Genomic DNA, 13,041 nt, shown 5'->3' on the forward strand with positions numbered 1-13,041 from the left:
AGTTTTTCTGATTGAGAGGCAAATAGAACCTGATAGAAGGGGCTTGATAATAATCTGGTGGGCTTTAGGCCTTGTAAATTCAGAGGCCCAGACCTATCTACCTCTTCACATGGGGTATATCCTAAGGGAGGTGTGAACCTCCTAGGGGAAGGCACTCTGTTGACTTTCATTACTTGGCTGGCCTGGGAGGAGAGCTGGCCAGGTAAAGGCAGGGGGCATCTCTAGCAAGAAATTTACAGTTCTGCCTGCAATGTTGCTGACCCTACTTGACCATACCCTCAACTGCAGTGGTCACTTTGGAAGTTGGGCTGAGTGAAGGGCTTTTCAGCTTAGAGCCAATAAGATCTGTGGCTCTGACCTGGGCATCCTTCGACTCCAGGGCAGGTCCATTTCCAGTGATCCAACTCTTGGCAGAGCTGCTAGGGCTCTTCACAAGCTGACTTTTGCTGAAGCCCAGGCTTACCACATTGAAAGCCACTGCAGTGGACTGGCCTGTTGGGTCTCCTTGAGGGCAGATCACTGTACAGATCAGCCAGTAATAGGCCTGCCACCCATTGCTTCTGATGCCGAGCTTTCTTTTCCTCCTGGTTTGTGTTAAAGCAGACCAGAGGATGCAAGTCAAGGGAGTGCCCAAGTCCCATCTCTAATCTTCGGTGGCCTGAACTACAAGTCTATAGTCACAGGCATGTTCTGTAGTAGTTTTTCTAAGGTAGACAATGCCCATGAGAAAAATTATATTCTCACTTTAAAACTTTCTTTCCCTTTGGTCTGAAAGGGAGGCTTTTTCTACTTACTGTATACTTCGCTGATGGCGAAGTGAATGTAGCTATGAGATTATTAGTTAAGTTCTTATTTTGGCTCTGCTATTACAGAAAAATGTTAGCCATCTCTTTTATAAGGTCTAAAGATTAAATTGTGCATCCTACAGATTCCTTCATAATAGAATTAGTTTCCTACCTTGAAGAGAATAGAGAAATGAAAGAACAAGTTGGGCTTAGAATAGAGAAATGAGGGAGCAAGTCCTAGATCGCTTGCTGACAATAGCAATATCACATGAATACTTAGCAAACCGTTTCAACCACTAGATAACAACTTAACAAAACATTTACCAGAAGGTCCAATGCCTTCTATAAATTTTAAGAATCATGTATTTGAAAACACCTCTTAAATATCTAACATGGTGTAGTTTGTTTAGCCAGTAAACTTAAGCACAACCATCTAAAATGTTTGTAGTTTCTTTCTACCAACAAGTTTAAAACATATGATACACAGATTCAGGTCCCACAAATTAAAATGTATCTTTGATTGATTTTAGCAGCTTAAATTTATGGACAATCTTATCTATAAGCCATTTAAAATAAAACTCTTAATAAAATTTCCCCATGTGGACATACAATATGTACACACATATAACATAGCATAATAGACCAATATAGCAATTTCAATAATAGCTTTTAAAATCTTTAACTCTTTTTTGTAGATTGCCAATTGATTTGAATTGTTTTTTGTTTTTAGTAACCTCAGTTAACCATACTTTCTTTCAGTTGGTACTGTTAATACATTATTGGCTTCATCTGTTTACAGAGCCATCGATATGTGGGTGTCTTAACCACCATGTTAAATGCTCACTTCTTGGGTCTTTTGTTTTTTCAATTATGAAAATAATATGCACTCTTCATAAAAATAATAGAAAATTTGAAAGCATAAATATGAAAAGCACTTATTTGATAAAATAAATTTCCTGTACTTCAACATCAAAGGAAGATATCGCCACTATAATAACTGCATGTATGAAGAGGATTTCCTTTAATTTTTGATAATTAAATATTTTACATTTCAACAAAAAATAAAAAACATAACGTATTATGGCATTGCTAAATTATGATACTTCAACATACTAGACAGCCTGAAAAAATTATGATTTTAAAATTTGCTTGATTAAATGTGAAAAAGTTAAGATGTAAAATTGTATTTTAAAATTGTATTTATAATGTTCTAAAACTGTTTAAGTAATAGAATTAGATAATCTAGGCTTTTATGTAATCTAATATTTAACTTAAGAATTAGTTCTTAGCATTGTACATTAATTTTCTGATGTATAATGACTCATTTTGACCTATAAACTTAGTTTACCTATTAATTAAGATAATTTGACTCAAATTTAATACAGTTTTCTAGTTTCTAGGTTAAACTTCCAATCTTTTCTTCCTTTCACTTTCTTTCTAATTTTTTAACTTCACTTTACAGTCTGTTGTGGATCATATTTGCACTAGCATATACTGAATTAAAGAACTACAACTTGGCCGATGCCATGTCTCACTAGGCTAAATCCTCTGCCTGCGGCACCGGCACACCGGGTTCTAGTCCCGGTTGGAGCGCCGGAATCTGTCCCGGTTGCTCCTCTTCCTGTCCAGCTCTCTGCTGTGGCCCGAGAAGGCAGTGGAGGATGGCCCAAGTGCTTGGGCCCTGCACCTGCATGGGAGACCAGGAGGAAGTGCCTGGCTCCTGGCTTCGGATTGGCGCAGTGTGCTGGCCATAGCAGCCATTTGGGGGGTGAACCAGCAGAAGGAAGACCTTTATCTCTGTTTCTCTCTTTCTCACTAACTCTGTCTGTCAAAAATAAAAATAAGAAAGCACTGTTATAGTCTTAAAAAAAACCAAAGAACTACAACTTTAAAATGGACACAGAAAGTGAGATATTAACTTAAAATGTGGAGCTTTGAAATCACCCCAGACACAGCAGCAAGCAGATTCTATTCAATCAGATTTAGTGATCTGGATTTACTGTGGACCAAAGATCAAATCTCCTCATATATTAGAGAACTTCAAAAAGTTCATGGAAAATGGATTTTAAATAATTTTATAGACAAAATTTTTAAAATGTATGCAGATTAGAGGTCTTCCAAAATTTATGAAAAATTACACATTGCAAAAATCCTTTGAAATACTTACATAGTATTTTCATAGTATATATTTCCGTGAACTTTTTGATGATCCCTCATATGCATAGATTCCAGAAATGTATTTTGATTACCTTTGAGTCCTATTTTCTATGAACTGTGTGGAGTGTTATAAGAGTGAATACTATGTATGTGTACTGGGCTGGGAAAGGATAAAGTAAACATCACTTTTCCTTTCTCCACTCAGTTCTGCTGTTACAAGTTCTAAGAATGATCAATACTGAACTATTTTCTGGAATACAGTAGAAATTAGAAGTCTAGAAAACTACTAATATTTCAGTATTTGACACTGTACTGTCATTCACTCATTTCTCATAAGTTCTTTTTTACACCTTAGAAGATTTTCATAATTATTTTCATAAAACAATGAATAAGGACAAATCATTATTTCACTTCATATTCAGAAGTATTTTGTCTGTTTTTCTAAAATAGGTGATGGTGCCGGTGCTGTGGTGCAAAAGGTTAATCCTCTGCCTGTAGCACCGGCATCCCATATGGGCTCCAGTTCTAGTCCTGGCTGCTCCTCTTCCAATCCAGCTCTCTGCTATGGCCTGGGAAAGCAGTGGAAGATGGCATAAGTGCTTGGGCCCCTGCAACCATGTGGGAGACCTGGAAGAAGCTCCTGGCTCCTGGCTTTGGATGGGTGCAGCTCCAGCCATTGCAGCCACTTGGGGAGTGAACCAGCAGAAGGAAGACCTTTCTCTCTGTCTCTTCCTCTGCCTGTCTATAACTCTACCTCTCAAATAAATAAAATCTTTAAAAAATAAAATAAATAAAATACATGAAAGACACCCTGGAAGTTTTACAAACCAAAGTATTACAAAAGCTTACAGAGGCATCTGGACAGAGAAGAGAGTTAAACCATTTTTTTTTTTTTTCTGAATTAGACAGGAACGCTAATCCTTGAATGTGGGATCAATGGCTCAGTAGGGTTTATTTGGAGGTATATTTGATGGACACATGCTGGCCTTGTTTTGCAAAACAGAGCTGAGGCTAATCAAAGACATTTTAATATTGACAAATTATACTAACCTCAGGCTAGACATGTGCTTAAACTAAATCAAGACACTTTAAATATATCCGTTTCTTTGCTATAAGTCCAGAGTTAGTTTCCTGTTTTTGTTAAATGTGGTAGGTTCCAGCCACACTAAACCCTCCTATTCAAAACTCCATAGTATTCCATACTTTGCTTGGAATCCTCCTTCCTTTTGGTGCCCCATTTTCTTTGGCCTGCTCTTCATCTGAGACCACCCTCTCAATCACATTCTTCTGTCAAGAAAGTGCCTAGTTCATTAAAAATTTACAATACAATGTAAATGGATAGATCAATGAATGAAGTTAGTTAATCTCTCTGAGCCTCAGCTTTGTCATCTGTAGAATGAAGATAATACCAGTAATATGTATTTTCTTTGAGAAGGAAATTAATCGCCATTTAAATTACCTGCACAATACTTGGACAGATAATAGAGATATAGTTCCCCTCTTCCTTTATTTCTAAGAAAATAAGACAAATTCTAAGGTCTTTTTTTCCACTTTGGCCTATTTATCATAAATGTGAGTTTGAAGAATCAAACACCTGAGTTATCCTGGCAGGTAGTCACACCGTGGTAATTTTTGATGTATTAATATATCCAAGATAGGAAACTTTTAAGAACATGAAGAATGCCCTCTAGTAGTGATTTAACAAGCAAAAGTGAAGCAAGGACAATGAGAGGTAGTATTTTGATGACGTTGGGTTTAGTTTCATTTCAGTCTGTAACTACCTACACAAGTATAGTAAGAAGAACTGTTTCTCAGGTTACAGTAAGAGACAGGACAGTGACTTCAGCCTTCCTGTTAATGAACATTGTACTTCCACTGTTTAATGCTTTACATTAAATTTCACTTCCTCCCACATAATTATTAAAAGACAAGTAGCTCTTGAATTATTAATTAGAATAAATAATTAGATGACAGGTGACTAACTGTCATTAATGACTTATTCATTAATGTGTTAGTAGTCAGCTAGTTCATCATGACAAGAAATTGATGTGAGATAGGAAAACTCAGTAAATAATACACTGGGAAGCTTCTTATTGTGTCTCAGTTAATTACAAATATATCTGATTTGGGGGGAACTCTGAAGAAGAAATTTGCATACCAAGTACAGAAGTCGTTCAGAGCTAATAGATGCTGGGTTACAAACCAAACTGTCTCATGTCTCTTTGAATTTAAGTTTGTTTACTCTTAGAAAAACTTTATTTCCTGTGTCTGAGGAAAATAAGCTTATAAAAAAGATGAAAAGGCTGCTATATAGGACTGCAGTAAAGGGATGCTAGCAAATTAAGTGTTAATGAATCAAAAACATATGGATTACACTTCACTTCAAATAAAAATGATTTTAGAATTAAGGGGGAAAGTACTTAAAACCCAAACATCTGAGGTATCTTCAGAAAGCTCCTGTTTATTCCTTTCTTTAGTTGTTGTCTATCATTTTCATTTTATAGAAGTGATCAATCTCTCAATGGCAAAATGAACTTTCAGAAGTTTAACAGTAGAGTAGGTAAGTTATAAACAAACATCCCAGAAGTTTGGATATAAAAAGATCAAGGGAGAAATGTGTATCAATAACAAAGACCACCTTCTCAAGACAGGGAGTTTTCCTCTGCTCCTTGCTTATTATAACTTAAAAAACAAAGAAGAGAAATATCCATTGCTGTCCTCATATATTTTTAAAATGTTATCTTTATATATGATGTATATTTTTAAATTGTAGCTAAGATTTATATTTTCAAATTCAAGCAGTATCAATCTATTCATTGTACCTGAACTGGAATTTAAATAATGTTAGTTCTAATTACAGTCCACATTTATATTTCAAAATATCTAAAATTTAAACTGGCTGCATGTTAATTTAGAATTTGTAATTTTGTCAATGCACAAATTTATAAAATAACACTAGACATTGAAGTTCAGAATACAAACTTCATTACTGAATTGAAACTCCTTTGTTTAAGATCATTAGGAATATTTTAAATCTGTATTCACTCAGGGACCTAACCTGAAGAAATGAATATAACTCTTCCATAAAAAAATAGTAAGTAGAGTTTTGACTACACATAAAAAAAAATTAAAAAATCATTCATTGACCTTACCATTTTGCTGGTTCTGTCTAGTACGTTATTCATTTTCACTATTTAGTCTATTTTACTACTCAGAATTCTGCTCAGGAGTCCAAGATGCTTATATATGATTTGCCAGTACTTAATTCAGTGCTTGGCATTTGGTTTCAAAGCCTTTCACCCAGTTTACAGATGGGAGCCTCCATAGGTTAAGTCTGTGAGCATAAAATTCCACCGGAATCTCAACCAGGGTACTAGTTGTGCTAAACCCCGTCTATTTGAATGTCCTCGTTTTGTCCCTTTACTAACAGCTGTGCCTTCGTTCTCGTTAAGTTAGGCTCCTGCTTCCTGCACTCTATAATCTATATTGGTGCTTGAACCAACAAAACTCATGGGTTCTTTATTTTACAGCTGCCATCTTCTCATCTACTGTTTTAGATTCAGTCTGACTCCTGGTTTGCATTGGCATAAGGTCCTATATTCCACTCCTAATTTCAGATTTGCCTAGGTCCAGTTTGGCTTTTTATTTACCTACTCTCAAGTCCACATCAAGCTTGTAAAATGCCCTGAGCCCATCATTCTACTGCAAGTAGAGTTGATAAATACTTGATAATTCATAAAACACAACGCCTACATGATTGTGGGAGTGAATTGAGTTGATAGTTTGAAACTCTATGGATAATTTAGACAATTAAATGAACAAACTTTTAACTTTGAATGATGGAAGTTTGAACCATATATTCAACAGAGTATATCAAACTATTTCCCAAGAGGTAAAAATTTCAGCTAGAGCTTATTTTAAAATAAAATAAGCAATTTAGGAGAGTTCAATGCAAATACAATCAGATTCGTATATGAATGAATTACTTGTTTGTATTAAAACTTGCCATTGCCTGTGAGAAATATATGATCTCTGCTATTGCTCAATTTCCAGTTCTCAGTCTATTTCTGGCTGCTTTCATTCGTTTACCCTTTGTTTTCAGCCAAAACAAATTGCTTTCAGCTTCCAAATTTGCCCAACTTTTTAACAAATCTGGTTGACGATTTTCTTGTGAAATAATGTTTAAAAATGAAAACTGAAAGTCCAAAAGAACTTCATGGAATGTTTTTTCATAATATGCATTTTATGAGCCTTTTGAAGCCACTTCTTATACATGGATGTCACAACTCTTTGCATGAAAATAAAATTAACTTTATTTGTCTTTCCATGAAATTTTAGAGTTACTTTTATATTTGCTGTCTCTTTTTGTATGAAAAAATCTAGGTCTCTCAATTCCAAATCTACATCTACATCCCTCGGTTTTATTTGCTTGGCTACTGCCTTACCTTTCATGAGCCCAGTCAAAATTCTGCCCCTCCTCCAATCTTATTCTCCAGATAGAATTGAACACAAATTCCTGAAAGACCTGCAGTCATTCTGACATGTCCTCTGTACTTTGCTGTGTAAATAACAATGCATAGTCTTACCTCTCTTTGTAATTCATGCAATGTTGGTTCAATTTTTCTTAATTATCAACTATTACTTAAACATCATAACTTGTGTATAACTTTCATAACAGACTTTCAAAAAGAATGAGTTACAGATCTCAACACTTGCTCTCATAGTGGTCTAAAGCCATAAAAATAGTAGATTAGTAGACAGCACTCACAAAAAAAATGGTAGAACAGGGTTTGTTTCTATGTCTGACTCTGTTTCCCTGGGTACATTGATGGTAATAAATGGGCATTTCCTTCTCACCACTATACAGCCATCTATTAACAAAAACTACTGTAACATACAATAAAAATAACAAAATCTCATCAATAGCATATGGGTGTTCTTGAATAATACAGACAGTTGAGAAATACATTTTAGGTTTCATATTTTCCCTTTTTGCTCCTGAGTGGAACTCTAAAGCACACATCATTGTCCCATGATGCACAGCCTTCTCTAATCTTCCATCCCTACCGAATATCCTGCTATTTTTATGAGCTTCAATAGCTCTTTTTAAAGCGATAGTTTCTTTAAGAAAATGATTACAATGTAAATTAGTCTTCAACAAATTGTAAGGCACATTTTGGAATTAAATGCCTATACATGGAAGCTTTGTTTCCTGTTATGTTTAAAACCTTATGTAAGTTTAACCATAGCAATTCAATCCATGTACCTAGAAATATCATTCTTACTGTTGCTAATTAAGGTCCTACGGCACAAATTTATTAAAGGTATACGTTTGCATGGGATAATAATTGGGTCGATAATATTAAATTCATAGGCTCATTATTTAATTGCAAGGGCAGATTATGAATACAGCATCTAAAATGTATTTTAATGAAAAACACTACATCCTGACCTAATCATATCAACCTTATGCTATCTAATTAAGGATGCAAAAAATCATTAGAGTTGCAAAATATTAGTTCCAGCTCCATCAGGCTGAGAGCTGCCCCTTCATGAATATATATTTTTTACACCATGATAAATAGTTAATGAGGTAAAAATGACAAAATTTGCATGTAGGCAAATTAGTTTAATAGAATGATGTCTTTTCTGACTACTGAAAGTGACCTTTTCCTTATAAAAAAATAGATAAAATACTTTGAAATTATCATCTGGCTCTCTTGGAACAAATGACAAATTATATGTATGAACAATATAAAAATAATAAAATGCAATAATCCCAAATTCTCATCATACTGTAAATGTGTTCTGTGCATTTGCATTTATCAATTTAATAAAAGGAAATTAAGCATATTATAAAGTGTCCATTTATAGAGCAATTTTTATCCCAGATCATAAAAATGAGAAACATGTGCTTAATAGCTAGCACTATGGAAAATGTCTAGAGCAAATTTTTAAAGAATTCTAGACTATTTACTTGAGATACTTTTACATTAAAATGTCTATTCCACTCTTAATTTGGCATTTTAGATTATATATAATTGTTCTCAATTAAACCAGCTTTATATCTAGAGATTAGTACATGCATTATCCAACAGAGAAACCTGTATTTCCTGTTGAAATAAACTAAACAAGAAAATATAAGTCAACTTGAGAGAAATAATATGCAAAAATTCATCATAAGTAATAGGAAGCACTCATGATGCAAATACCCAGGCCATGAGGAGACATAACAAGCAAAAATATGTGCCATCCACACAAGTTTGGGAATGTTTGCATATGTTTAATAGTCCTAACAACAATGACTAGAAATAGTAGGTGACCTACAGTTTGTCAAATAAGTTTCCTAAGTATCTGACTCCCACTGCTGATGGAGGCTGAGTCTACACATCTCGTAAAAGGCACAGCATCTTGATATATGAGTTTCTGACAGTGGTCCAGCTGTATATTAAACAAAATGTTTTACTGAAGGTCCTGAAGCCTTTGATTAAATTGATAACGATTACTATTAAAAACTGTCATTTCTTAAATTAATTTGAAAGTCTACTCACAGTGTTAGACACTCAAGCATTGACTTCTTCTACTTAGAACATAATTTTACAAAGAAGGACATAAATACTAAATTTCAAAATTCAAATACTTACAACATCCTTTGATACTTCTAGACCTACACATTAGTCTCTCTCCAACTCTCAATCTCTCTCCCTCTCCTTTTGCTCTCCCCCTTGCTTGCTAATAAAGAATTAGTAAAAGCACAAATACACAAATAATTTTGTTTTACTCTGTTTTCTAACTTTAGGTGCTGCTGTTCAACCCAAACAATTTTAATATTCACCTTTAGATTGTTTCCAAACTCCTGAACTTCCATGCTATAAAACAATGAACTAGGCCGGCGCCATGGCTCAGTAGGCTAATCCTCCGCCTGTGATGCTGGTACTCCGGATTCTAGTCTCGGTTGGGGCACCGGTTCTGTCTCGGTTGCTCCTCTTCCTGTCCAGCTCTCTGCTGTGGCCCGGGAAGGCAGTAGAGGATGGCCCAAGTGCTTGGGCCCCTGCACCCATGTGGGAGACCAGGAGGAAGCGCCTCGCTCCTGGCTTTGGATTGGCGCAGTGCGCTGGCCATAGCGGCCATTTGGGAGGTGAACCAAAGGAAGGAAGACCTTTCTCTCTGTCTCTCTTTCACTGTCTAACTCTGCCTGTCCAAAAAAAATTTTTAAAAAATGAAATAAACTGACTCTAAATACTATGGTTTCTGTGAAAGCATTGTGAAATCACCCTCATTAAGTACTCTTTGCTTTCTTTTTAAAAGATTTTGTTTATTTGAAAGGCACACACACACACACACACAGAGAGAGAGAGAGAGAGAGAGAGAGAGAGAGAGGTTATTCATCTGCTTATTCACTCCCCAAATGGCACAACAGTCAGGGCATGGGCCAGGACGAGCCAGGAGACAGGAATTTCTTCTGGGTCATCTACATGGGTGCAGGGGCCCAAACACTTGGGATTATGTGCTGCTTTTCCAGGTGAATTATCAGAAAATGGCTCAGTCAAGACTTAAGTCAGCACCCCATGGTCTGTGGCACCACAGGAGGCAGCTTTACCTACTATACCATGCTGGTCCCCTGCTGTTAGTTAAGGGTTATTTCAATTATTTGGGAATTCTACAAATTATGCTGTTGGCAATGATTTTTGAAGAAGAAGAAAACAAAATCAGTATACGGTGAAGTGAAATTTGCTTTGCCTCAAGTTGGAAGCATTGGTCTTAGAAATGTCCATTATGGGGCCAGTGCCATAGCTCAGTTGGTTAATCCTCTGCCTGAGTTGCCGGCATCCCATATGTGCACCAGGTTCTAGTCCCAGTTGCTCCTCTTCCAATCTAGCTATCTCCTGTGGCCCAGGAAGGCCGTTGAGGATGGCCCAAGTGCTTGGGACCCTGCACCTGCATGAGAGACCAGGAGGAAGCACCTGGCTCCTGGCTTTGGATCGGCGCAGTGGCAGCGGCCATTTGGGGGAAGAACCAATGGAAGGAAGAACTTTCTCTCTGTCTCTCTCTCTCACTGTCTAACTCTATCAAACAAACTCTATCAAATAAATAATAATAAATAATAATCAAATAACTCTATAAAAAAAGAAATGTCCATTACAAGGTTATATATCAACTATCAAATAAACAGAATTAAAAATATCTATATATTGATTATATTAATAATGACCATGTGGAACTTTTTTAAACAGCTAATCTTTAAGTTTATTTCAGGAAGAGAAAAGGTTGACATATATTATATGTTCATTCTATGGGCAAACTAAACATGCTCATTTATTTACATCTCATACACATATTCCTTTGTGACTTGAATAGGTAGGCAGTAAATTGATGCTATATTCTAGAAATAAAGTTAAGTCACCAAGGACATACAGATGGAGAAGCAGCTCTCTCATTGCACAAGGAGGTCTTAGTCTAGACAGAGACAGAAACAGGTAATACTCAGATTGACTGCTAGAAGAATGACATTAAACAGGTGGTTTGGGCAAACAGGAAGCAGTTTTCCCTGGGTGGATGCCACAGAACATACACTGGAGTTGTACCCTGGAATCTTGGCAGGTAGCATTCAAGGAGTTGGAAAGATGCCTCTCCAAACAGAAAAGAATGGGTGGGAATGTGAAACATTAGGACATTCTTGGCAAATTATTCATCTATTGTGTGGCTTCATCACATCTCAGTAAGAAGCCTGCTGGGTAGGAAGAAGCAGGAAAGACTGCAATATGGAAGTGGCTGAAAAGCAATCAAGTCTGAAATGAGGTTCATCCAGCAAGAATAGTATCTAATGAAACCATTTACACAGGGTCACATTTGCAGTTTAGAAATAAAACTGTGACATAAATTGAGTTTGAATACATGGCCAGTGTGAAGATGGGGCAGAATGAGATGGAAGACAGATAGAAGTTAGCAAAATATCACCATTGGCAGTTGCATATTGAAGGCCTGAATATAAAATAACACTTCAATAAATTCATGGATAATGGAATTAAAAGATAAGCTTGGGAGGTGCATTGTTTGCTGTACGAGTTAAGATGCCACTTGGGATGCCTGTATCCATGTATTAGAGAGCATGGTTTCTAGTCCTGACTCTGCTCCTGATCCCGGATTCCTTCTAATGGCACCTTGTGAAGCAGCAGGTGATGGCTCAGGTCCCTGCTGTCCATGTGGGAGACCCAGACTGGGTTCCTGGCTGTTGGCTTTCACCTGTCCCAACCTCAGCTGTTGCAGCCTTTTCAGGGGCCAACAAACAGATACCAGATGTCACTTGTTCTCTCTCTCTCTCTCTCTGTCTCTCTCTCTCTGCCATTCAATAAATAAAATCAGTCAATATAAATTTTTAAAATGGCAATTTTAATGCAAGTTTTTTGAAGTTCAGGAATTTTTTTCATAATGCACATTTTTGAAGACTATCTCACTATGCAAATGGAACGAAGAATAGAAAATATTAAGAGAGTTGAATCGACAAGACTTCATAAAATAGAATAAAATTTTTGGATATAAGGAAAAATCTAGAAAAACTCAGTTGATAATTTTGTCATTCAGAGTGGATGAAAATACCACATGCAGGATATGATAGGAGTGCAAATGTTAGAATTTAATGATATAGGTGGGAAGCATGTGATCACTACTTAAACAATAAATTGAAGTAGCTGTGGTTGTATCTTCCTGGATTTTAGGCATCTTTGGGTCACCCATCTGGAGAATTAATCTTACTGGTTTATGTAGTTTAAAACTTGGAAGGGAGGTATAATTAACAACAACTGTACTTGATAATCTTTAACAGGATGGAGGACAGTTTGAAATGAGGTGAACAAAAGGGCAGTGTGTAGAATAAAGAGCAGAATTCACCAAGTACAAATAATGGAGATGAAGAAGAAATTTATAAAGGGAATTAATAGAAGAGGGAAGAGAATCCAGGGACTAACAGTCCATTAAAGGAGGAAGTCAGTAAGAGCATCGTCTTCCTGTTTACTCTAAGCTAATCTAAAGCTGATGATCTCTTCACCTGTAAAAGTGCTGTCACTCGCTTCTTTTATATTTTTCCCAATCCTTGTGAAGT

The 13,041-nt window shown here is 36.1% G+C and overlaps 1 protein-coding gene across 1 annotated transcript in view; it reads right to left on the minus strand.

The window, feature by feature from the left end:
• The window catches only part of LOC133756402 (uncharacterized), a 304,699-nt gene that overhangs the window by 59,238 nt on the left and 232,420 nt on the right, over positions 1–13,041 (minus strand). The gene's annotated exons all lie outside the window — the stretch shown is intronic.

Source organism: Lepus europaeus, chromosome 3 (assembly GCF_033115175.1).
Source record: "Lepus europaeus isolate LE1 chromosome 3, mLepTim1.pri, whole genome shotgun sequence".
Taxonomy (NCBI): Eukaryota; Metazoa; Chordata; class Mammalia; order Lagomorpha; family Leporidae; genus Lepus; species Lepus europaeus.